The following is a 27,105-nucleotide window of genomic DNA, read 5'->3' on the forward strand; positions in this document are numbered from 1 at the left end:
AAATTATTAAGAAGTCTTTATTACATTCCCCCTACATGAAAAATTATTTATAAAAGCCATAATTAATTGCAGTTGTGAAATCACACAAATGGCCATCATTCTTCATAACTCTGATAATACTGCTATATCTGGCTGGCATCTGTCCTTCCCCAGAGACACACAGAACATCTAACTGTGACTGTCCATAACCATTGTTTACTATGAAGTTGGCTACAATCAAGTATTGCTAACACCAGGAGATATTGCTGAGTTATTGACCATTTCCAGTTTCCCCCACCACATCTACTGTCCACACTTAAAATGCTTTTAAGAGGATTCTCTCCCACAGAAAAGTCATCAATATCTCGAGACCAAGACAGGGGATGAAAACTCTTTCTGAAAATCCTCACCTCCCCGCACCAAAAGGAGGTAGGAAGTTCCCTCCTCCCTGAAATTTAGCAATTCCTCTCCCAGTTCCTCCAGCACTTGTTTGCATGAAGACTGACAGCCTGGATCTGGAACCTATTACCCATAGAAGCACAGACTGTTAACCACACAGCTGACAGTTGGCTCAGTCAAATTAGTTCAGATGAAGCTTTGTGTTTAAAAAAAAACAAACCCAAACCCCAAACACCAAAATCCCACCAGACAGGACTGCATTTCACAGTGCAGTGCTGTGCACCAGTTGTCTCAGCATCCCACTCTGCAAAGACAACCTATGATTCCCCTCAGAAGTCTAATGCAGGTCCCTGTATTCCAACTGCCTCCAACACTTCAGCTCACTTGCATTACTTCTAGCCAAGAGACTTCTGTGTGGCACTTCCTTAAGCCTTGTAACCACAGTCTGAATGTCAAGTGTTAGCAAAGACAAACTGAGAGGCCGGAGGACTCCGCACCTGTGAAAGGATGGCAAACAGTCATTCAACTTTTTATGACACAGGTTCTTTCCCTTTAAGAGAAAGGTGCAAACCACACACCACAAAACTTCAAACCGTGCAACATTTGCTTGCCTTTGAGGTTGTATGAGTTTTTAAACACTGAAGCTTGAACCAGACCAAATTCTCAAATTCAGGAACATACTATAGTACTCTTAGCAGTGAGAATTTAGCTTGCTTACATTTACTGAGCATACAGGTAGCATAATCTTAATGCAATATACAAACTCAGTGACTGCAGTGAAGGTCATGACATTTTTGAAAGCATCAAAAACATGAACTGAGCTTGCATCACTAAAATGCAAAAAAATAAATAAATTTATGTGAACACAGACAAAGCCACACTTGAAATGGCTTTCAATTAAATATTTAGGCTGCCACTCCATTGAATCCTTGAAGTTTAAGCCTAAACATATTGTTTGGTTAATGACAGCACAACACACTTCAAACTGTGAGAAACTATGAGTAATTTTTTAATGTATTTTACATTTAAACTGCTTGTACATTTCTTCCTTCCCTAAGACTTACTCTGTAAGCCCTAAAAGGGAACTGTTGCTTTATTTTTGCACTCTGTTTCAACAGCTTGCAGCATTTATGCTGTGCTTTGATGTGTCAGTTGTATACCCAATTCACAAGAGCTGTAATGATCAACAAGTATTAGTATGCATGTAAGAAGAGACAGAAATGGTTGCAAACACATGGTCTTCAAATCACTGCAAACAGCACAAGCAAACATCTTAGAGGAGTTGCAGAGACTAATCTAATTTGTCTTTGACGCCAGTGGTGGGGGGCAAAGAAATACTCCAGAAAAAGTTGTTTAAGATTAAGAAATGGTATGACAAAAGGTCAAGGAATTTAAAATTTAAAACACAGTTTAGATGCAAGTCAGGCAGAAAAGTAATTTCAATTTTGTCATTTGATTGTCTGCTAATTTACAGAATAGAACTATTCTAAAGCTTTTGCAAAAAAGAACACGAGATCTACAAAGACAGCCAGGGTACCACATCTGAATAAATCAAACTGCTACAAAAATAGGAAACAGCACTATATCATCACATGGGACAAATGTGTAACTTTTGGGGCTGAGGTGGCCAGCTAAGAACAGGATTTACTTGCTTGAGATGACTATGAACAGTAAAATCCTGATCTCTTATAAAGCCATTCTGAAGGGTTACTTAGGATGACACTAACAAGGTGTTTTTGGCAAGTACATCAGACTCCTTGAAGCTGGCATTTAATTGCAATGACAAAGGAGAATCCTCATTTTACTTTGAGAATGACAGAGAAAGGAAGAATTTGTGCAGCAAGGACATTCAGCATTTGAGGGAAAATAATCAGATTTGTGGAATATACTATTTGGAAAATGAAATGCTCATTGCAAACTTGCTTAAACACAGTAGGTTCCCATTTAACATTTTGTTTTGGTACATTTGCATAACAAGCTATCCAAGCTATTGGAAAGCCTGGATCCAGACAAACTGGTGCTCAGGGTGGCTCACTTATCAAATACCTGAGGGCAAGAGCTCCCAGATTCCAGGTTAAGGAGGACACTACCCCAATTCTGACTGTGTCATTCCCTGTCCCAGTGGATCGACTGGATTGTGTCACGGTCCCTGAGAGGAGGTTGGCTAGCACTGGAATTCCTAACAGAACAAAGAGCTCTTAGGAGTGAAGTTCAATGCTTGAAAGAAATGAAACTGAAAATGAACTGTATTAATAAATTACTTCTTAAAACATCCATCTTTGGAAAACACAAAATTTCCGATTTTTTATTCTAATTTCATGATGTATTGCATGTTGAGTTTCAAATAGCTTTATTCATAATGCTTTCTTGTAAATAGAGTAATTTTTTCTAGATTTTATTCCCTTCTTTCACCTTTCAGCCTCAAATTTCCACTGACAGCTGTACACAGAAAGACAAGTGATATACTGAGTATATTGAGCATGCTCAGGAAACCAAGACATAAACACCTCCAAGTGCAACAGACAGTCTGCAGCCAGTTGAGAGCAAACTTTTAATAACCTTTATATTACTCTGCCATGAACCATGTTAATGGGAAGGGCACAGGAGATGAATACTATGAACATTCAGAGGCTGAATGCTGAAAAAGCATATGGTCAGTTATCAACATTTTTATTAATTACATGTTCTCCCATTATAAACTAAATAAGATGCTAGAGAACTCTAGAATTTTCCCTTAAATTAACAACATAGCTTTTTCTTCATAGATGTGCAAAAAAAGCCCTAACATTTAGAAATAAAGTAAAAAAATACTGTAGTAAAATGATATTTTGCTCCCAAATAACCATTTAATTCAGAAGCTGAACTCCCAGGGGCAGTTCTTGCTCTTTAGAGGGAAAACAAGCAGCTATCTATGATGTTACTTACCAGGATGAAAAAAAAAAAAAAAAAAAAAAAAAAAAAGCTTACAAAAGTAGAAAATAAGAAACCCTCCAAAAAATATGTCATGTTTTCAAGCAGCAACATCCAAATTAAAAGGTTTTCATTAAATAACACTCTAATAAGCCTGTGGAGTGGCATGCAGCTCTCTTACCCAGAGGATGCTAAGCATAACAACATCACTGGGTTCTTGTTTCACCAGAGCTGTGAGGGACCCTGTGGTCCATTTACTCAAGACTTGGGCTCAATGATCCTTGTGGGTACCTTCCAGCTCAGAACATTCTGTGAAACTGTGACTTTACCCAGAGAAGTGAAAGGAACCCATAGCTATACAGTACCACCACCTTCACACCACAGGGCACATACTGCTGCAGGTACCATCTCCAACCTCTGTCACCTCAATGTCACTTCAGGTACCTCCTGCAGCATCTGTCACCTCAGGTGCGGAGGTACCATCTCCAACCTCTGTCACCTCAGTGCCACCACAGGTACCATCTCCAACCTCTGTCACCTCAGTGCCACTGCAGGTACCTCCTCCAGCCTCAATCACCTCACTGCCACAGGCACCTCCATCACCTCAGCTTTGCCCTGCAGAGCATATGGGAAACCAGTTCTGCATTTTCAGTTCTAGCCTTTATTTCAACTACCCCAGGTGAGCACCGAACAGCAAAAACCCCTTTTTGCAGCGTTTGGAAACGCCGCGAGTTGGCGGGCGGGGCAGCCGGCGGTGCCTCCCCTCAGCGGGGAGGAGGAGAGCGGAGCCGCCGCCGGTAAAGCGCCGCTGCCGGAGGAGGCCCCGGCAACGCCTGGCCCGTGCCCGGCGCCGTGGCCGAGGCTCCGAGCCCCGTTCCCGGCCAGGGAGGGGTTAAGGGGTGCGGGGATGTGCTGGGCGGGGGAACATCCCCGGCTTTAACGAGGCGCTCCCGGGGACCCCGCGGCGGCCCTCAAACCTGTGCCGCTTCAAACAGGGCCACCCCGGCACAGAGCGAGGGTGACTGGAATAAATGACCGCAGTAATTAACTCTGATTGGGAAGCACCTGACTGGAAAGGGAGACGAGGAGCCGTGCGGCAAGGGAAGCTTTGCTTTAGCGCCGTGTTTGTGTGCGCTGGGAGAGCTCTGCCTTTCAAATAGGTACGTGGGGGCACTAATGAAAAGCAGCTCTCCGCCCAGGGCCTCCCCATTCACTCTCAAAGGGGCAGAGAAGAAAAGCTTCAAAGTAGAACTAATTTACTTCATCCAAACCCGGCTCTGGGCAGCCCGCAGTTTGTACTGACACCGCGACAAAATATTGGACTAAAAAGAAAAGGTCTTCTCTTTTCAGAGGGAGGTTAAACATTTTAAAACACCTGCAAGCTGTTGGTCTGATTTTTTTGTCTACTTTTTTCGTTTGTTTGTTTTGTTTTCATTAGATTTTTTTTTTTTTTTAATTTCGTTTTATTTAAATACAGCTATTAAGGCCTTCACCAAGAAAAGCAACCTTTCCATTTTCCACGCTGCCAAATTTTATAAAGCCTGAACACATTCCCTTCCCTCTAGTGGTGGGAACTTTACTTTTTTCACTGTGAAACCAGCAATTACACTTTTTGTTGTTGTTGTTGTTGGGGGGAATAGAATTGGCAATCTCCAGCAGCCCTTAGGCGGAAAACACATTTGCTGTGCCTGGCTCTCTGTGCCATGCTATCTTGCCACTTGATTTTACAAAGCAGAGTTCCAAGGAGTGAGGGCATTACTGCCTGCTGTTTTACAAGCAATCAGCAATTCATTGTGCCAGTCCTGTCCTGTACCTGCTGAGTAAATGCTTTAAAAAAGTTCCACTAACCGCCCAGTAACAACTACAGTATGGTAGCAAAAGCAATTCACCAAATGTTTATACTGAGCCTCTGATTTATTTGACAGCTTTACACCTTCAAGACATGATATAATTAAATGTTTTGACAATGAAACAAAAATTGTATAAATTAGAAAGTCGTTAAAGCTGTACAGTATCTAAAATGAAAACACAGTGCGCCTGTAAAACGTGATTTCTAAAATGCTTCTATAAAATAGACAAAATGTATTTAACTTTTTTATCCTTAGACTTTCTGCTACTGTAATAAACTGTTATACATCAAAAAAATTCTTAATTTAATCGCTCTATGAATGCCATTCCAGAAGAGTACAAATGCAATCCTGTATTATTTTAGAAAGGCAAACAAATCATAGCTTAAGCAGAAATAGTAGACCCAAAATAAGACACTTTTTAGAAGCTAAAAGACTAAGCATTACCTTAATTTGTGTCAATTGCTGTTATTTTGATTGTTTCGAAATACAAATCAACAGCTGCCGCAGTGTCTTAGGGGACAACTAACAATGCTGTGATGTTTATCCTGCCCCTCCAAGGCACTAAGTTCAAGCCTCAGACAACATTTTGTGCCTGTGTAAACCAGCGAGACGCAAGCTGACACTTCATAACACAGAGAAAAGGACACACAATGCACCAGGAAATGCTGGAAATGGGATTCAGAAGGTGAAAAACTCACTGCTGCCCATGCCTTTGTTCAAAGGCCAGCCCAGGAGAATGGCAGGAATGACCAGTCGTGTTCCAAATGAAAACAAACATATTAAAAATCAAATTTTAAAACTGAAACAAATGTCCATGAACTACAATTGGTCACTCTAAGGTCAGTTCGTATCTTTTAAATGCAGTTTCATTATCATTTTTTGGTAGTATGTGTATAAAATGTGAGCTTATTGCTAGCCTTAAAAGCTAATTGTTTAAACAATGTATAATTATATAATCATTATTTAAACATTAAAGCCTTTAAGCAGCTATGCAAAAACATTTCGAATCAACTTTGTAATGCAGCTGAAGAGCACTGTTGTTCTAAAGGAAACTGTAATCCAGCAAAAGGTAACAATGACCAGTTGTTTATAAAAACCACTGAAATGTTTGGGAACTAGTTCACATTCTCATGCTATGTTTATGTTTCCATTCATCATCCTTCTCCTTGAGAAGATAGCTCAAAAGGAAGAAAGACTAGAGAACAAAATTTTGTTTAAATTACACATGGAGATGTCAGGTAATTTAACAAATCGAGACAAAAAAGGCATGCCTGTGTATAGCTAAAATCATTATTGCATTAAATCATTTTCTCCTCTTTCCCTCTCTCTCAGAGGGACCCATCTTTGCAGTGAGGTTTATATTTATTTTGTATATTCAGCTTTCCTAAGAACTTCTAACTCAAGTGAAGAAAAGGAACCAGAAATACAACCCAGATGTAGAAGTACATGATGTACAAATGTTACTGTAGTCTTGTCAATCAAAGAACAGACACAATTTTTGCTCAAAATGTGTATCTTAATGATTGACTCCAGCCCTGTTCACACTTCCATTGCACTGTAACAGAATACAACACAATATAATATGATGACCACAGAAAATAAATGGGTGGCAGCAATGGGACAATTTCAGGACTGGTATAGTGGGCAAATGGATAAGAGTTATTCATCAAACAGTTCATTAGGAGGAGTATGGCTGCAGTGAGCTGTGTTCCTGAATAGCAATCTCTTTTTTTGCCCCATACTTGTAAATTACTGAAGCCACGTAGCACATTTTCATAATGATGTATGTGGTAAGTGAATGTGGGGAAATTGTTTTCCCTTACACCTCTGTGGAGGATGGTTCAAGAAGTTACCAGTTTGTTTAATCAAATGTTTGGGTTTCAGTTCTAGATTCTGTTCTTTAAGATTGAAATAAATGAAGAAGAAAACTGTGAAAATCAAACAAAAAATAGCTAGAGCTCCTTGGAAAGAACTTATTCTCTATTTCATTATTGGTATGAAAGTATCAAATACCTGGGATAACTGTAAATAGTCACGTTAGGAAAATGCTTGTTCCGTGAAAAGCTGGCAAGAGAATTCTTGCCACACAAGGATTAGACAGGGTGTGCTTGCTTGCTACAAAACAAAGTAAAATGAACTTTTCTGACTGGTCCCATTGAGTTTTTGCTGTATTTAATTTGAGGAGTAGCACAGAGGATGGCTGAGCACTGTAGGTTGAGTTCATCAGCCTTAATGAAGAATATTCTAATTGTTTATTAATGTAATGCTGGAAGTAATTTATTAATCCTTCACCTCACAGTGTTCTCAAGTCTCTAAATACTCCAGCCCCAGCCCTGCCCCCCAGATGTAAGTAAATTCAAGTGGATATTTTATAATTAAACAAAACATTAAAATAATAGGCTTTTATGCAGCCACCCCATGCAGGTGGGGTTTTTTGTTTATATGAAATGTAATAATATAGTACGTCCTACCACTACTTAGCTTGCATGCACACATACTGAAATCTTACTGGAAACATTGTTCTGTATTAATATAAATATTACTATAGTCACTGCACCTAGAAAATGTTGTAAATTGCTTCATGAAATAATTAATTGTAAAGTTTTAGTTTAAAAAAAACTATTCCTTGTCTCTCAGAACAAACTTTTGATTAGAGCTATACTGAGTGTATTCCAGGGATCAGCTGACATGGAAATACACACACATAAAAATTCCACCTTAGAAAACTTTCAGAACAAAGTCTTTTGGTGACTTTATGCACTAGTCTTGCCACAGAGATGACAGAATTTGCTAGGCTTATAATTCAAAGTCATTTATGCCTTAACTTGTAAATGAGTTATGTTAATCCCAATTTTTATTGTAACAACCATACTCTCCAGTTTCCTCTCATGAAGACAAACAATAAAATGGCCAGTGCTTTTCCACCGACAAAAAGTGACTAAGACTACAATTCATTCCTTTGTACCTAATCTGGTCTTTATTCATCATTTAATTATGGTAATGTTGATGTTATTTCGTTCATTAAATATTTTTGGAAAAATTCATCCTCTAAATGAGAACAAATATACAAAATGATCCACACTTTCTCTCATAAGGAAATGAAATATCATAACCTGCAGCACTGATGGAAATTATATAAAGATATTCTGCTACCTAATAACTTTCTCAAATTTTAAAGTGTTTGAATAAATCCTCATTCACCATAAAAAAAAAAAAAAATTACTGCTCTGAAAGTTAACAAAATTGTAGAAGTCTGAGAATTGATACTATAACAACCAGAATCACAACTGCAAAGATTTCTACAGAAAGTTCTACTGCAGCATTTTTGTAAATTTGTCTTAGCTTGAGCAAGCTCCACTCCTGCTATTTACATACTAAATAAATGTATATATACATACCACATGATATAGTGGTAAAATCTAAAACTTCAATACATCCCTTAAAATGTACATTCATAAAATCCCTAAGCAGGTAATCACAGGGACAGACTTCTCATATAACACAGTAAACACCTTCGAGGGCCTTACATATTTATGTCACTCCTGCACTGTACATACACTAAACAAGCCCTTTAGTTTTCTTTACAAAAATATACCAGGCCACATTGTAAAGATTTAGCACAGAATTAAAGAAAATAAGGGAAATGTGCTATGATTTATTAGGCAATTAAATGAATAATTACTGATTTATCCTTCAAATTACCTATGAAAAGCCCTATTGTTGCAAGCCAAAATGAAATTCTTAGTGTATGATTATTGGAAATACTAAGAAACTGACAAGAAAAATGTCCAGCTTAGTGTGTGCACACAGAAATGTAGATGAAGACAAAAACCTTTTACCTGCAAAAATTAAAATATGTATGTGGGAAATAGTATTATTATCATGACATGGTGACAATTAAAATTGTATGGCTCCACATTTGACATAATTATATCTCTTTCTACTGAAAGTTAAGATATTGGCAAAACATTTTTCTGGACATAGGAGGACTAAAAATGTTAAAATGCAAAATGTTTTTAAAATCAACTTGTTGTTATTAATTTTTAAGTATTACAATTATCGTATTGGTCCTGGGCCATGAATACATGTGAGAAATTCAGTATCACACTCTATGCACAAAAGGAAAAATAAAGCTGCTTGTAGGAAGGAGATTTCTGAAAAGCTTGTGACTCATTTATGGACAGAAATTTCATCTTAGTTTGTCTTCATCGTTTGTCATCATTGGTTTAAGCCTTGTGCTTCGGTGTTTGTTTCCCAGCCACTTCATTGCAACTAGACAATAACATTATAGTTAGTTCTGCACAAAACTCGTGTGGGCAAGGCTCAAGCACCCAGTGAAAAACCTTCAAATGGAGAAAAGATTCAAAACTACCAGGAACAGAAAGCGATGGTGGCTGCCTAACTATGGAAATTCAGCAGAACATGGTAGTGCCTGCCAGGCACAAATCCTGTGTGGCCAGCACCTACAGTGTCAGGACTGGGGAAGAAGGAGGAAAAAAAGAAAGACCTTCCCTCCTCCAGAAAGTCTGCACAAGAAAACCAAGAGGAAGGAGAGGGACTACACTGCCAGCCCCTGAAAGCCACAATTAATTCTTTCCAGTTATGCAAGAATTAAGAGGTGAAAATCATCACCAAAAATTTTGGGCCTCAAAATACAGTGTAGTTTTTAATTGCCTAGGTAAATTCAAGGCTTGAGAGTTCATATCTTCTAATGTCTATCCACAGAAACTGTTTAATTAGGAAACTGAAGAATTATAAAAGCTTAAACTTCAGCAAACTAACAATTTCAAGGCAACAGCCTAAAGAAAAACACAAACTATGGCAAAATTTAAAGTGAGAAAGCCTGGAGATTGAAATGCAAAAATCTTAAAGAAAAAGTTTACTGGAATCTATAAGTAAAAGTGGACTGTAGACTAAATTCAGTATATAACCTACAGATCCTTCTACATAAAACAGCGTGGGGTTCACCTTATATTGAGTGAGACGTACACTAACAAATATTTTCAAAGGTCTTACAGCTGCTGTTCCACTCAAGGAAAACAAACTGTTTAATACAGCTGGTAAAAAGCACATAATTAATAAAAATATGAAAACAAGCAAGTAGGTTTGAATTGAGCCTTACATTAATCTCTGCACAGGGGTATTCAATGCAAACATTAACAATAGTAAGATTTCAAAAACTTTTTTCTTCTTTATAAAGGACTTCATTAATTCCACATGCATAGCAAGCTTACGCTTTTTAAATATCTAAATTCCAAAGATTTCTCCTTTAGACAATTCCTAGTTTTGGCAAAACTAAATCAAAACCATGCCATACAGTAATTTCGTTTCTGACTATGCAAATGACTCCGCGTTCCTCTGATTAAACATGACTAATTCACACAAGGAGCAAAATTACTGTAAGAAACTCGAGTTTAATTTACACATGAAGAAGAATATTCATAATACTCATAATACAAGTTGAAAATATCCATAATGTCCATGTCATTGGATCTGCTGAGGCAGCGTATGCACACCATTCAGTTCACTGGTGGAGCTGCTTCAGCTGCAGTGTCACAAGGAGTATCTCGGAGAAGCTGAAGTTACGGATAAGGGACGAAGACCAAGAAGCAAAGGACACACATAGGGAGGAAAACAGCAACTGGTTACATTCTCCAGATAAGTGCTTTAAAGATGAACTTCCATGTCACAATAATTTACAACTCTATTCTGAGAATATCATGAGGTAGTGTTGGAGATCCTCAGAACACATCCTCAGCAGGACAAGGCTCTTTTAATGTGGCTTATGAAAATATATTTACCTGTTTCTTTAGTACTTAGAAATAAGTACTTAATCAAACAAAATAATTTTAGTGTCTTTTTAAATGTGCTTCACAGATGTCCCTTATTCTGACTTATCAAGAAGAACATAAATTAAGTTCAGCCCAAGAAATTACACGCAAGTGTTAATACTAGAGTTAGCAAAATACACTGACATATTTTATAGCTTACTGTGTATTACACCTTCCTAACTAGCTACATAAAATGAAAATGTGCAATATTTTTAATTAAGTAAGAAGACTACAGCCCTAGATGCTAAAAACACAGACTTTTATAAAACATGATGATTCCAAGATGTTGGTAGGCTAAACTAAACTATGGAAAAATCTTTATGTATTCCTTCAAACATGGAACAAAAATCAACTTTCTCTTTTCTAACAACCCACATGTGTCACTTCAGATTCCAAATCCAGGCTTTGGAGAGAATGTGTGTGTTTTAGGACTGCTACAGTATGCTAGGAAGCTACTGTTCCTCTGTACATTTAATATAAACCAGTCTTTGAAACACTAACTGAACATAAATTAAAAATTTTGTCATTAATATTATTTCACTCTGGAATCTCCATTATTGAGAACAATGTGGCATGAAGCAGAATGTACATTCTTACATTGCATTGTGAAACTTGGCATCTGTCAGTGTCATATAAAACACATCAAAAAAGCAGCACTACCAGTTTTAGCACAAATATTTAAAGTAGTTCAGTATAAACTTTACGTCCAAATAAAGTCTACTAATACCCAGCAAGCAGTGGCACAGCTGCATTAGCTCATGTAATGTTTCACACATGGAAACCAAGATGCAAGATTACCTCATTTATAGTAACACTCATAAACTACACAGTACACAGTAAACATGTCTACCCAGCAAATTAAAATATCACTGCACTATGCAGCAGCTGAAGCTATCCAGAACCTGTTTATAATCCAATAGAAACAGAAATTTGTCTTCAGTTCTAGAAACAGGGGGGAGGGGGGCGAATCACAGTCTAAGTAAAATAAACTGCGCTGCAAGTGTCACTTGCCCCAAGACTTCCTGCTTCCCACAAAAGACATGCAACCATTCTGGAGATCAAAGGTCATGGCTTTACAATAGAATACATTGTAAATAGGTTTAAAATAATTGAATACAACTGCAAACCAAGGACTCATTTATAGCTTGCTAGGAAAAAAATATAGCTGTTTTAAGTCATTCCCATATATGAACTGAAACCTGCATTATAAAACTGCATCTGCTTCCAAACTACCAGATCACCACCTGCATACCAGTTGGATTTGGTCATTCCACAGCCATCTAAATAACAAAATACTTCTGAGTAAATTACGTGCCACCACTGTTTTGATTATCCTGCACAATGTCTGGAGAAGCACGGCCGTAACTGCTGCCAAGGGACTGGGTGCTCCGCAGCTTTCCTGGGAACTGAGGCTCATCCCTGCAGAAATGACAACCACTTTCTCTTGCTGCAGCATTAAGCATCAGCACAAATGCTGGAAACATTCACCTGCAAGATGATTTCTTTCTCGTACTCTACTAATCAAAGTGAATCTCCTTCTTACACAGTCCCTGGGACAGTGACTGTCTAACCAAGGGGCATACACAACACTCCCTTCCATTCTGCTGGTTTCCAAGATCCAGGATTTCATGTCCCAGACAAATCAGCATTTAGCCTGTGCCCAGAGGCACTGCCAGCATGTCACCTGTGTGAGCAGGAAACCTGAAGTTAGGGATGTACCTCCTAGGTACTTATATCTATCTGCTCTTCTTCTTTTTATTTTTTAACCACTCTCAACATTTGCTAAGACAATAAAGCTATCAAACATAACCACATATTCCTCTCCAATTTCATAAACTCATTTTTATTCAGTAACAGAAAAGGCCTGTTTTTTCAAAGCCTTCTTTTTTTTTTCCCCAAAAACAAATTCTGAGCTGTAACAACTCAAAATTTTTTTGGAAAATGAGCATGCACAACACATACCTTACAATTTATTACAGCTGTTTTTGCAGACCACAGACTCATTCACAATTTACAATAGACACTATTTTTCAACCAGCCAAAGCAATTATGTCATACATGTCTACATTCAGTACCAATAAGTAAAACCTTTAGAATTATGACAGTTATTAAAAGCTTCTACAGCTCTGCTCCAAAACCCTGCACAAGTTTTAATGGGATAATCCTCTAAAAGCAAACTATCACCTGAAAATTATGTTTACTAGGGCTTATCTGGCATGTGATCTGCCTCATATTAGTAAAGCTCAAACATCCCCCTTCAATAATAAATGTGGAGGTTTGTTGGGATTTGTTGATATATTTTCTATCTCACCAGGATTAAAGGCAGGAAATCATTTGATGATATTTACTTATCTCTGCTGTTAACCTTAGTTACCTCTACTAGACTAGCAATTATACCACTACAAAACCATAATCACCAGCCACAGCAAAAAGACAGTACTTCCCCCAGACTGAATTGATGCTCATTTTAACAATGACGTGAACAATTAACTACTGCCACCTCCTTAAATCAGTGGTTCTCAACCTGTGGTTTGCAGATGCCTTTGGTCTACCAAGTATTTCTAAGTATTTCTGTTTCACAAAAGGTAATTAAGGCAAGTCTTGGCTTACTGTCACTCAGCTGAAATTTGCTATCCAGGAAAATGTACCCTCAATGTAAGATTTTATGGGGTCCCAGAAAAAAAAAACTGCTGGCAAGTCACTGCCATAGATACTTTCTTATGTGACAGAAGAGACCTTGGAACTTTTACAATAGTTTTGACCTCTTAACTGCTGCAAGTAAAGAGTTTTTGCCACAAAACTGCAAGTCTGAAATGATCAGGAATTCCAGAGTATTGTGATTTCTGGTGGAACATTCACCTCTGTAGTCAGGGTCTGGCAGATTCATTGTCTTTTTTCAGTTCCTTGTTCTGGCAGTGCTTATTGCTGTTAACAGAAGCCCAGTGATTACTTTTAGTCCATAAATCAGATTTCACCCAGGAAAACATGTCACTGACAGCGTAGGTCTCAGAGTACCCTCTTTTGCCCCATTGCATATTACTTAGTCTGAGAGATAAATTCCACATTTTTCTTGGAAAAATCCTTTTTGTAGGTAGGCTACTGCAAAACAACTAGCCACTAATACCTAAAAGGAGTTTCTGGTTTTAAAAGCATCTAATGAATTCTTTCCCACCTTCTTCCATCAAAACAAACCGGCCTCATATAATCTGTAAGATAAAAAAAAAAAAAAAAGGATCTACCTAGCCATATTTACATATGTTTACATGTATATTTACCCCATTAGGGAAAAAGCATATTGAATACTTCATCTTAGTTTAAAAGAAAGTCATACCTAAGGGGAAACATGACTTTAAAATCTTCAGAAATACAATCTATGTATACACATATATATATGTGTATATATATAATGTCAATTTTTTGGTAATGCACTTTCTTATCACATTGGTCTTCAGAGCAAACTTCTCTCTTCCTATCTATTCATGGAATGAATAATAATCATACTGGGCACAGATAAAAAAATCCATACCTTCACATTAGCAAAAAATAAATAATATTGGAAATCCAGAGTCCATTTATTTGTGTCATGGAAAGACTGGTAAGATCTTTATCAGAGCCTCTCCATCTGTAGATATTGGGACCACATTAAAAAATGAGAAAGAGTTTCATGTCTCATTTACAAGTATTTTTCAGTGTATTTAAAAGATTTTTGCATCACACTCAACTTGTCCTAGAAAGATGTGTTTCATCCCTGCTACAGGACTAATTCAACGCTAATTACTCATTAACCAACCTATATTTTTAGGGGGTATCCATTTTGATACAAAGTTTTCTCAAAGTGTGATTAGTTCCACAATTATTTTCACCAGATTTCATGGTCAGGTAAGATTTGCTGAGGTTTCAGCTGCAATATTGACTTAAGCAGTTTCTGCCCTGTCACACCATTTCTAGACTCTCCTTCTTGACACCCAGTTATACAAACACAACTGTCTGCTGTGCTGAATGGTAAAGCAAATGAGAACTGACCCAAACTAAAACCAACATTTTATCTTTTCTTTCAGAATCTGCAGAATGCTTAATACTCTGAAAAATGTCACCTCTTAATGCTTTCAAAATAGACACACATAGTTAGCAGGGATGATAGGCAAGCATCTCTTGTCTCCTCTGCATTTATAAAACAGAAATAGTACATTTGCATCACCACATGAAGGTCATGTAAAGGTAATGTTTGTGGATGATTCAGATACTACTGAGTGCGTATCAAAGAAAAAAAAAACCACGTAAGATGCTTTTTTTAGAAAAGAGTTCAAGCGGCATGCAATAAATAGGGTTGGAAGCCATATAAATGTAGCAGTATGGAGAGGGAACAGAGCAATGCATTAAATTAGCTCCGTCCATCTTCTAGACTGAATATAAAGTCAGCATAAAACAACAGCATCTCTTCATTTAGTTAGACATTATGTGTTGAAGCATTAGCTGAAGGCAAATATATTCATTGGATGCAGGTATCATTTCATTTTGGTTTTTAAGTACTTCAAGTTCAGGAACTTATTCCACAAACCCTCCAAAGAAGGAAAAAGAGGACCCCTTTATAGTATGACATAGTGTGTGAATATGTCTCTATGCAGTCTGCAGTTGGTTTCCAGTCTCATTAAAAGTCCCAAAGCAGTAGTTGGTGTAGGACCACAGTTCTGAGAGAATTCACAACAAAAATACACTTTCTTAATGTTTTCCTATTGATGCCTTTGTGGGAAGACCCTTCAGCTAGCAAAGCAAACAACTGAAGGATGGGAATTCAGACATGTAATGACTGTAAGGTCAGCACATGACTGGCAAGCATTCATGACCCCAAATTAAGAGGTATTACCCTCTATCTACTAATCCTTGGGTCACAAATGTACAGCCTTCTCCAAGAACATAAAAAATTCCTGAAATTCGCTTACAGCCCACTGCTTGAAAGATGGAAGGCTAGCATGCATGAAGTGATCAGATAAGTGAAAGGGGCAGTTCTGTTCTCAAACACCGCATTCAAAATGCCTTGTCTTTCAGTCACCTTTTCTGTTAATGAAGACCACTACAATTTTACATTAGGTAATACAGAAATGCAACTATCTCCTGAAAATCAGAACATTAATTTCACAGATTCTAACCTTTTAAATCCCAAATAGAATTTTGAAGGACAAAGAAAACAAAAGCAACATTCATCTAGTAGCAAATGCAATCCAAAGATATTTCTAGTAAAATCACACCACCTGTGACCTAGAAATTAAGTTCTAAATTTTAGCACAGTGGCTTTAGTTTGTAAATTATGAAAGACTATTTTTATCAATCTTAGTGCTTTCACATTATACAGGAACATATAAGACGCTGCAAGCCATTCTGATTGTAAGGGTACATTAATATTTCTACTGAGAACAGAATTCCAGCTATCTGAATGTTTATGTCCAAAATTTACTTGTTAAAATTAATTGTAGTACCTGCATTTCCCAAAAATTATTGTTACCAAAAGAAATTTGCACTTTTTTTTAGAAGAAGATACTTCAGTATTGAGTCCTTTGTGGAGATTAAAGTTGTGTTACTCTTCTAGATGTTACTAGAGCTCACTACAAACTTCACACCTAGTACATAAACCTAACATTTCAGGAAGATATCAAATAGATTTCATTTTAGATTTCTGAATTAGGAGCTCCATGCATGGAGCACTGGAGACAGTGTTTATCAATCCACCCATATCCCTGACATTTTTGTATTTACAGATACTAACACAAAAAAAAAAAAATAAGCACCTCAGAAAAACTGAACATATCTGGCCATATCTGTTGATTCCTCTGTGTAGTTTCAGATTAATTTCTTTTGAAATTCTCTGTTTCACTGCCTGTATCACAGCTTTCTGCCAGCAAGCTCCACTGCCACTATTCATGTGACACTACCCTTTTTAGCCTCTGCAGAAAGTGATCTTTGGACTGGAAAACCCCAATAAGTGGCATTTCGTTGCAGTCTGTAACTGCCCCTGACAAACATAAATTTTAGGGACTACTTCAACTGGGTTTTTCTCCTTCCTTACTCTCTCACTTCTTGTTACATCCTAAACCTCATGATGAAAGGAGAAGGAAAAAGGGGCATGTTGCAGTCAGAGATATGTGATTACAGAAAAATCATCCATCTCTAGGAAACCCAGTGGCTCACTTAAAGGAACACCAATGGAATACATTCCTTACCTTCCTTCTGCACTGACACTTGCTCTTGTTAGGGAAGTGACAAAACTGACATAAAACAGAGATGGCCATCTGGCGAGACCCAGCTTGCCAGGCAGTTTTATCTGATCCCTGAGCACGCCTGCCCATCACCAGCCCAACCACATTGAGGATAATGTTTATATATGCTGCAGGACAAGGGTGCATAAAACAAATCCAAATCAGCAGGATTTAAAGCACTGGAAATAAAACTGAGCTAATGTGGCTGTGCTGATGTAGCCAGAAACAAAACTGATGCTGAGTATACAGCATTTATTCATTTCAAGTGCACAGCCCAGCTCATGTCAGTCTCCTACACAGCCACAATATCAAAATGGTAGCAAAAACAAGTCAGCACACAGCTTACACCTTGGGTACAAGGCCCTATAAATGCATCACAACTAGGTTAGATGACACGTCCCATGGGAGGAATCTCAGCACAAAGCAAAATTTCTCATTAAGTAGTCACCTATAGTTACAAAAATGCAAAAGGAACTTCCCTCCATATTTGGGAGAGAAACATCTGAACCCAAAAGAATAAACCTCAATGTTGCTCTCTTCTAAAATTATTCTAAAGCACTAATCCACACAGGGCAAACTGCAACTGGGGCACAGTTCAACAAACAAGAATAAAGGCAGAAAGGAACACAATCTGCCAAAAATCTGTTAAGAGCTCGGATCTGTCCACACTGGCAGCAAAACTGGGCTTAAAATTATGAGAGCTAAGTTTGTATGCAGCTTTGGAATGGCTTTTACTCATAATTTAATTTTGGTGTACACACAGCCCAAGGATATGCCTGCATGATGGGCTTGCATCAGTCTGAAGGGAGGACACTGACATCCTCCTATATATGAGTGCAGACATCCAAGTCCATGCAGTAAAGGCTGCTTCATGTGCTTTTATTGTCTTAGAGAAAGGCTTAGTAAAGTAACTGATTATAAATCAAACATATTTGAGATTATGCAACAAATTTTAATTCTTAGGTTATTTCTATTAGTTTGGGCAAAATATATTATGAAAAGCCTGTTGTTAGAGAAGTTACCCTGTGATTTATTATGAAAGCAGAGAATGCTCCAGCAGCTCCTGGAGCATATTTCCACCGTTCTCCACTCCTAATCCTCATTACAAAGTTCTTATTCTGCCTCAGAAAGCAGATGGCAAGAGATAATGTCAGTAACAATTAGGAGGCTTCACTGCCCTTAAGGACTCTTCTGCTATACATTTGCAATATTTTTTTCAGAGATTTTTAGAAACAAGATGCTTTGCACTATTTTATTCTAGCATGTGGTTTGGAACAACCTCAAAACAATTACACAGGTTTTGTTTTGGTGTGTGGGGTTTTTTTTCCTTTAAACAATGGAGAATGTTGGGGGTTTTATTAATTAAAAATAAACATTATACGTGAAGCTTACAGCATTATTTTCATTCTGAACATTGCAAAACTAAACCAACTTGAATTTCCTAATATTTTAAATCAACTTCCTATGAACTATTTGCATGCTGCTGAACCTTTCATGTTTTTATGAGCCCAGTTCAACTCTCACTAACAACTACCCTGGATCAGGTCCAACATTTAGCCGTAGTTTAGAAAATCCCTTCCATTTGGATAAGGAGAAACACAAGGGACCTCACAAGAGTACATATTATGACACTTTATCAATGCAGAATTTTGTCTGCTTACAACCTATTTGAACGCCAGTTATACTTTTGCTATTATTAATATCTTTAACGTTTCTTTACAAGCTGCTGCTGTTTATTAACAATACTAGTCTACCTAAATAAAATCCAAATAGGAAGTAAGATTTCACAATGAAGAAAAAATAAAGCTGAGATTTCATATAATTTTTATATTGGAGATTTATTTTGAAACTTTAGTGTTTAAGAAAATTTTTCTCAAAAGAGAAATAAGCCAGGCTGTCTTGGTTCTAGAGCCTCCTCCGAGTTACATCAATATTATCTCTCTGTAGATGTACCCTCTACTATCCTCCTACAAAGCAGCTACATTAATGGAAGATACACCTGCTCTCTGTTGCTTATTAAAGTTTCCCCCTTCCAAAATTCTATTCCTCAGATCTGCTACAGACACTGGCAAATGAATGCTCCCTAACAGGTTTCAGCCAAACTGATCCTAGATAGGCAGCCAAAACATTCTTTAACTACTTAAACTAACCTGGAAAGGATCAGGTTTGCACAAGCATGAGAAACTTTAGCTCTGATGATTTTTACTAATGGTCCTTGGCTTCACACTTCAAAAGCAGAACAATTGGTTTAAATTGCAGAGTATAGAGTATTTGTGCTATTTGAGAATGAAATAAGAAAATTAAACTGGCCCTTTGTTGGGTTTGATTCTGTAGTTGACTCTATACCTCACAAATGTTACTAATACATAGTTATGTTACTAATGTTACTAATACAGTTCAGCAAGAATTTACTTAAAGGGGGAGTTTGCAGTTAGCATGAGCAGCCTTTTAACTAATAAAGATTGAGAAAAAAAATTACAACCCAAGAGATCTGGGGTTGCTTGAATTCCTTCACAAAGAGAAACTGGAAAAAGAATTAACGGTCCTTTATCATTTTATGGGTGGACGAACCATCTGACCAAAGCAACCAAGTGCCCAGTACATTTATGACTCGTGTGAGCATGACCTACATATTTTTTGCCAAGTATGTTCTCTTTTCTTGACTGATGGGCTATAGTTCAGCCTCTCCTTTAACCAAAAGGAGAACCCGAACTTCCAATTAAAGGGTAACAACTGGCAGATGTGAGGGACCATCCAGCAGGAGGCTGATGCTGAGCAGATGGGCTGGGGTGCAGTAACCTTTTCCATCAGTTTCCACCCACTGCTTTTGCAAAGGCGCATAATCACCAGGAGCCTGACACTGCCCTTCCTCGGGCAGCAGCATGATACTCCCTGCAGAGCACAGAGCTGCTATCATCAAACTGGGACCAGGAACGGGGCTAAACAGAGCCTGCCTAGCTCCACAAGCCCACACTGCTCGCTGCTCCTTAATGACACAGCTCCGACAGAGCAAACAGTTTCAGAGGTTTCAGCTCCAGAATGTTTGTAATCCACTGCAGCACAGCTGACTGTGCCCTTTTCTGTGCAAGTGCCATCAGTGGGAGAAAAATTCGTAAATCAAGTCACTAAAATAATAACTTTTGTTAGAGATAAGGCTTTTTCATGTAATTTCAGTTTAAAGCACAGGTTCACAAACATCTGTTGCTGAAGAAACACACAGTTGGGGAAATTTGGTGAGGGATAGGAAGAAGTGGGGAGCTCTCCTTAGCTACATCCCTCAAGTTTTGGAATCATTTCTTCAGATTTTTCTTTATAAAGATCTTAAAGATCTGTTCTAATGACTAAAACATCATTATTTTAATAAGGTTAAGAAAAAGATACTTCTATTTATTAGAGCAAGAAAATGTGGATACTATTTCTGTCATATATTTCTCTGAGCTTGACTGATGATCTTACATTCAACAGTGTTAGCTGTTGAATGTAAGATCTTGTATTTCACATTACATGTTTTGTACCACATAAAAAACTAAGTATCTTTTTATTTGTATAAATGTCCCTCTCTGATTTCTGAGTATTGTTACATTCCAGAGTCTAATTACAAAGTTTTTGAAAAATATTGGCCTGTAGCAAAGTTAAATTTATTACTTCATGAACAACTTTTATGTCCTCATGTTACAAAATAAAGAATGCCATTTTCTGATGTATCTTCTCAGTACTGAACATTATACTGCGAAGTTTTATCATGCTCTTTGTGCCCTTCCTTCTAGGAACAAGAAACTCTTTCCTCATACTAGAGTTCTTCCTACATCCATATCATTGTCATAAGCTTTCTCTGTACTCCAGATGGTTTTAGCAACATTACTCTTCCTCATCCCAGGAGTGGAGTCTTGCCAGGGAAAACCACTGAAAGCAAAGCCTCAGCTGACTTTTTTTTGTATCCTTCCATGTAGGGCACAGATGGCCAGGTTTCCTCAACCCCTCCCCTTCTTCAGCTGAAAACCACAGCTCCATGTATGCAAATATTACCAAAATCTCACTTCCTTTTCCAATACTTAGGATGGAAATTTCTCTACACTGACTCTATTACAAATACTTTCTTTTGAGTTACCCACCAAATTCAGGAGTAGGAGCATGTTTTCCCATATGATCCATAAATGGACACCAAAACAAATCAAATAACACCATATCCTACCGGGTCTCTCACCAGTATATTCATTATATGCAAGTCCTGACCTCCTTAAAGGAGGAACAACTTGAATATTTCTTTGCAAGGCAAATTCCAATCACAAACTGTAAGTTTCAGGAAAGAGGGTAAGAAACTGCCATGTCTTTCAAACTTTTTTTTCTTCCCTTACTAGTACCAAGCTTGTGAAGCAATTTTTACGTGTTAATCAAAATTCTTGATACATTTTCAGCAGTATCAGTCCAGGCACAGCATTTGCAGAATAGACAAAGAGAAGACAGACAGATTTAGTGAACACCTGTTAAATGGGGCAGTGGCTCCAGCACAATTGTTTCCCACTTCATTTCACACAGTAATAACTTTAATGTCCTCCATGGACTCGCTTTCAAACACAGTTCTACAACATCACACAACAAAAGAGCTGAAAGCAAATTTAATTGGCTAGATTGCTTCCTATCATCTTTTTTTTTTTTATATATATATATATAAGCAAATATTCATACTTCAGTTTTCTATTTTTTTTTAATTGTATCTACTCAAACTGTGTTATTATTCAACATTTTATAATCTTTCCCAACTGCATAACATTCTCCTCCATGTTTTAATATTTATCTTTGCTATGGTAAATTTTCTCACCTCATTAGAAAATCTGCATACCCCATCACTCTCTTTGAAGTTCATACTTTTAGTTTAGGCTTTGTTTCCTTTTGAGTCTCATACATATATCTAGGCTTTTCTTACTGTTTCATGTCCTTGTTTAATTTTGCTCTCATTTAAAATATTTGTACATTTTAGTTTTATTCCTGCTCACCTCATTTACTTTCAGACTTCACTAAGACAGACCCATTACACATAAATGTGTAGTGTCTTAACAAGTAGAAATTAATTAAAACTATTTTTAGAATGTGGTAGGTTATGGGTTTTTTTTAAAGATGAGAGAATTAGGCTAGCCTTATTCAAGACCTTACATTTTTAGAATTATGATGTGTGGCAAATTTTGATACCAGTTTCTTTAACTATTTTTTCCACATTAGCAAAGACAGACTGTCTATGATTCCATTAAGTTTTCTTCATTCAGGAAGACTGGCATCTATCCCTCTTTCAGAAATTATTGAAATGCAAGCATGTGTGGACTTTTTAAAAATAATTTTACACTGTTTACTTTCTTGAATTCCAGAGTTTGGTTGTAATTTCTATAAAGTAACTTGCACGCAGTTTAAAGAGATGGTAGGAATTGCAAACAAGATGTAAAGAAGGAAATGTTATGGAAAGAACAGACTTTAAAAACTCTGCTTTCTCTTCCTATTTACAAAGCTGGAATGGATAGAAAATAGATCAGTGCTTTTGACTAGCAAATGATGATCCACTATCTAGGTTATTGTTTTAATAGAAAAGACAAAAAAACCCAGTTTCTTTCCATCATCACTAATATTTTACTATGCATTAATTTCATCCTACAGAGGCATCTCTCCAGTGTATTCCATCACATATATTATGTAAAGCCCATCTCCCAATATTAGCCCATTTTGTTCTATTATGCAACCCAAACTGAATGCTTTCAGCATCCTTACCTTCTGTTCAAAAGCAGAGTTTGAGTTAATTTCTAATTACTTCCCTCATATTCTTAAATATATTTGACTCTCTCTATATAGTGGTCTTATTTACAAATTAAATCAATAACAATTCATATATGAAAATTAATACAGCCACTATTCCAACAAAACTGGATTTAAATAAACATGAATTTCTGGCCATATTTCTTAGATGGCACTTCAATAAAAATAAATAATTCTTATACAAAGGGAGTTAATTGTACACACAGAAAAATTAGTCTACATTTTTTATTCAGAGATTTTCAGAATCTTTCCTAATAGGCCATATATCACATTCTCTTAGAAATATTTCCTCTTCACTTTTCAAAAATGTCTTGTATTGAATTATTTTTTTTTAACTTTCCCTCCAGAATACCCACAGATTAGGTTTTCACCTGTACCAGTTTCACCTATGTGTGGTTATGCTGGCATTGCTAATGTTACTCTACACTTATCTTCATATCAGATCTGAATAAAGTGCTTCAGAGTGGGTAGAAAAAGTCTCATTCCCCTCCCTTTCTATGCCAATCATCAGATCTGTACATGATATAATTAAATCAAAAGACTGCTTACAGTTATCCAGGTTTTTTGATTCTAGCCTGCACACAAATGGTTCTATGTCAAAGGCAACAAAGGTTCTAACTTTTAGGAAGTAATTATAAAAGCACAAAAAATCCTGCACAAACACAGATGATGAAACTGTCACGTGTGTGCTGAGCTGGCAGGAGATGAACCCTGAGTGGTGCAGGAACAGATTTACCAATGCACCACAGCTCAAATGCAAAACCAAACAGCTTTCAACCGGTGCTGGTATTCCGCGTTACGGAAAAACGGAAAGGGAAAACCAGACAGCCCCTGGAAGTGCACATTGCAGTCATGGAAGCACTTCTCCAGGAAAGGAGGAATCCTGCTGCTACATTCCCTTCAACTGTTTAAGAGACCCCCTGTGCCTCTCTGCCTGTTAAGTGCACGCACAGTGGAGCCCCTGTGCTTCCCAGGACTGCCTTGTTTCCACAGATGAGGGGCAAGGGGGAAAAAAGAATTAAACAATATCAACCTTTTATACAGATGAAATCCAATATGCCAGCAGACTGGACCTTCCACACCCAACTTTGCTGAAAAATACTATTCCTGACTGGAATTAGACTGCTACATTTCTGAGACGTCTATGGATGGAAAGGTTTATTTTGCCCGATACAAGGAACCTTACTTCCTGCACAAAACTTTTTTCATAGTTATATCTTGAAAAAACATAAAATGAGCATAGCATGGTTCTTTAACATTCACTGGCAATAGTTATGTTCAAACATATAGGTATTTTAATTACATTAACATATAGCTATTTTAATTGCATTATGCACATTTGTAGCATAGAAATAAAAGTATTTGTCAGGAAAAGCAAAGTTACAGATTATTTTCATAGCTGTCTTTTCTATAATAATTTATGAAAGTGATTTTTTCTAAAAATTATAATATTTGTAGACTTAATAAACATACCCAGTTCAGAGGATAATGTATAAATCTTGTTTTGTATATAGATTATAATGTTCAAAGAAAAGCCACAAGAAATCACCAAATATCAGAAACAGATCAGAGTCTGAAAGAGTCTGAAAGAACTGATATCAAAATTCTCAAATTCTGTGAATATCCCACGTCAGGTCGGATTGCTGGAAGCATCTTCATCAGTGATGTGTACACAGCTCCATCTGCATTCCAGCTCTTTAAGACCACATCCAAATGAAGACCAGAATTTCAAAGTAGGTGCTGCACAGATAACAACTCTGATGTTGCTGGTTAATCCTGGTTTACATTTTACCCTTTCCCCTGCTCTCTAATGTTTTCAACATAATGAATGAGTCAGCTGGTACTAGGAAAACACAACTAAGAGTCTAGAAATCTATTACTGGTAATCTCCACTTCTAAATTTTGGTTCAATTCACATAGTTCATGTCACATTACGGTGTGATTTGCTGTAACAGTTTCAAAGATACAGCTGTGGAACCAAGAAAGATCCCACAGAGAGATTTCTCCAAGATAACACAAAAAAATCCTGTATGTTCCAAGTTACAGGCTTTAACTCAGTATCTATATTTGACTAATAGGAATTGGTTTAAGAGACTGAAAGTAGCATAATGTTTTCCAAACCAGGTTTCGTTTTTTCACCCAACTCACAACCTGCAGTTCTGAGCACTGTTGTGTGTTAGCTGGCAGGGGATGTTCTTTTTTAGTGTTGGCTGGTATAAGGTGGAGTTGCCTGTACTAAAAAGTAATGCCCCATATCGGCTGATAATGATTCTCTAATTCTCACTGGAGATTTTTTTTACCTCAGATGGTTCTTAACACTGATTCATTGTGCTCCACTAAAATTTGTATTGGGGTAAATGACTGCCCTACCCTTCTTCTCTATTTTGTTTTTCTGCCACGGTTACTTTTGTGTATAGCATCTTTATATATTTAAGCATTTCATTTGTTTCAGAAAGCATCCCAGCTTCCAAACACTACATTTTCAATTATTTGAAAATTGGATTTCAAAACTTTCAGTCCAGCACAGTAATCTCATCACTTTTCTAATTTGTCTTGCATTTTCCCCAGCATTGAATGAAATGGATAAACCCTTAATCATGAGAAGACTAACTCTGCATTAAAGCACTAAAATACTTAAATTGAGATATATTGTGGAAAGCTGTCTTGACAGACCTCAATGACTTCATGATCATCCAAGCAATCTAATTCTCAAAAAGCTGAGGCTCATCAAAGCTGTGTGAAATTTAGTTATTATCTGCTGATTAATAGTTTGAAATTAATTCTTCCCAATTCAGACATCTAGCTTTCAATGACAGGACAAAATAGATTACTTTACCATGCAGAACAGAACTTCCTTATTTGGATTTTTAGCTGTGGGAAGCATAGGGTTTTTCCCTGGGTTTCACCTGGTCTCTATGAATGTCTGCTTTTTCATGAATGATACAACGGCAATATAAAATTTCTATCAGCTTGAATGCAGTAATTATCCCTAGGTCCTACACATGAAATTAAATTTTTAAAATAGAAAACTGTTCAAAAGGAGAGCACCTAACATAACTAAGATGTGAAACCAAAAAAAGATGTCACAAAAACCTAAGTTTTAAAGGTTATGTCTGTTTCTGTGTCTGACAACTGCTGCTAAAGGTTTTGTTTGGGATTTCTATATCCAAACCACATCTGAGCATCTATCTCTGTATATTCTCCCAAGTTCACTTTCCATTCCTATTTCCTATAGGTCTCTCAGAAGCATGGGAAAACCAAAAGTTGTTCGGTATTTTTTATTAGATATCGGATGATACCTAATAAAAAAAATTAAATAAATTAAATAAAATCGGATTTGTATCCTACTCTTTGCTCACATACTAAATGCCTAAAGATTCCTAAAGATTAGGATACTAAATGCCTAAAGTTTGGAAATAGTAAAGTAAGGAGGACACAGCATGTTGCATTTGAGATTTTTCTTTTTTGTTGGGGGGAGGAATTATAATTTTATCTTGTTTAAAAGCCTGTGGGTTTTTCACTCTTATTAAGCTAATACTATAATTCTTATTACACATGTATTGTGTTTATAAAATGATGATTTAGATTTTCACATGACGATGACTTGTGATGATGGTAATGATCATCACAAATGATGATTTAGACAATCATACAATTATTGTTAACTGCACCTGTGTAACCTGAAAAATATTTTCAGATGTCTTAGCAGTTATTTCATGGCACTAAACATAGTATGCCTGAGCTTTAGAGGTGTATAATAGGGTTTCAGAATGGCAAAAATACAGTCACTTTTCCATCAAAATCTGGACTGTCTCAGAGAAAAATACCCTACCTCCCCTCCCCAATGATTTGTGCTATTATAAAACATTGTACTATCACTGCCTAATAGAAAGTACCAGCTATATGCAGAAGCAACAGATGCACTTTGGAGTTCTTTGTATTGCTTAGAATGACATCTTGATGCTACCATTTAGCTCATGATGACATTCCATCAATCAAAATCCAGTTTTAATTATACACCATTCTGCTTTTCCTCTCGGAGCAAATGCAGATGAAATACAACAACCTATTTCAATTAACACACAC

At 37.0% G+C, this 27,105-nt stretch overlaps 1 protein-coding gene and 1 long non-coding RNA gene across 6 annotated transcripts in view; one reads left to right on the forward strand and one right to left on the reverse strand.

Annotated features, from left to right (window-relative positions):
• The window catches only part of LRBA (LPS responsive beige-like anchor protein), a 367,479-nt gene that overhangs the window by 60,546 nt on the left and 279,828 nt on the right, over positions 1-27,105 (reverse strand). The window lies entirely within an intron of this gene.
• Positions 3,620-8,072, forward strand: LOC147653160 (uncharacterized). The gene is made up of 2 exons (XR_015286933.1): positions 3,620-3,967; positions 5,637-8,072. It is a non-coding gene; the product is annotated as an uncharacterized LOC147653160 (long non-coding RNA).

Source organism: Cyanistes caeruleus, chromosome 5 (genome assembly GCF_971803275.1).
Source record: "Cyanistes caeruleus chromosome 5, bCyaCae1.hap1.1, whole genome shotgun sequence".
Taxonomy (NCBI): Eukaryota; Metazoa; Chordata; class Aves; order Passeriformes; family Paridae; genus Cyanistes; species Cyanistes caeruleus.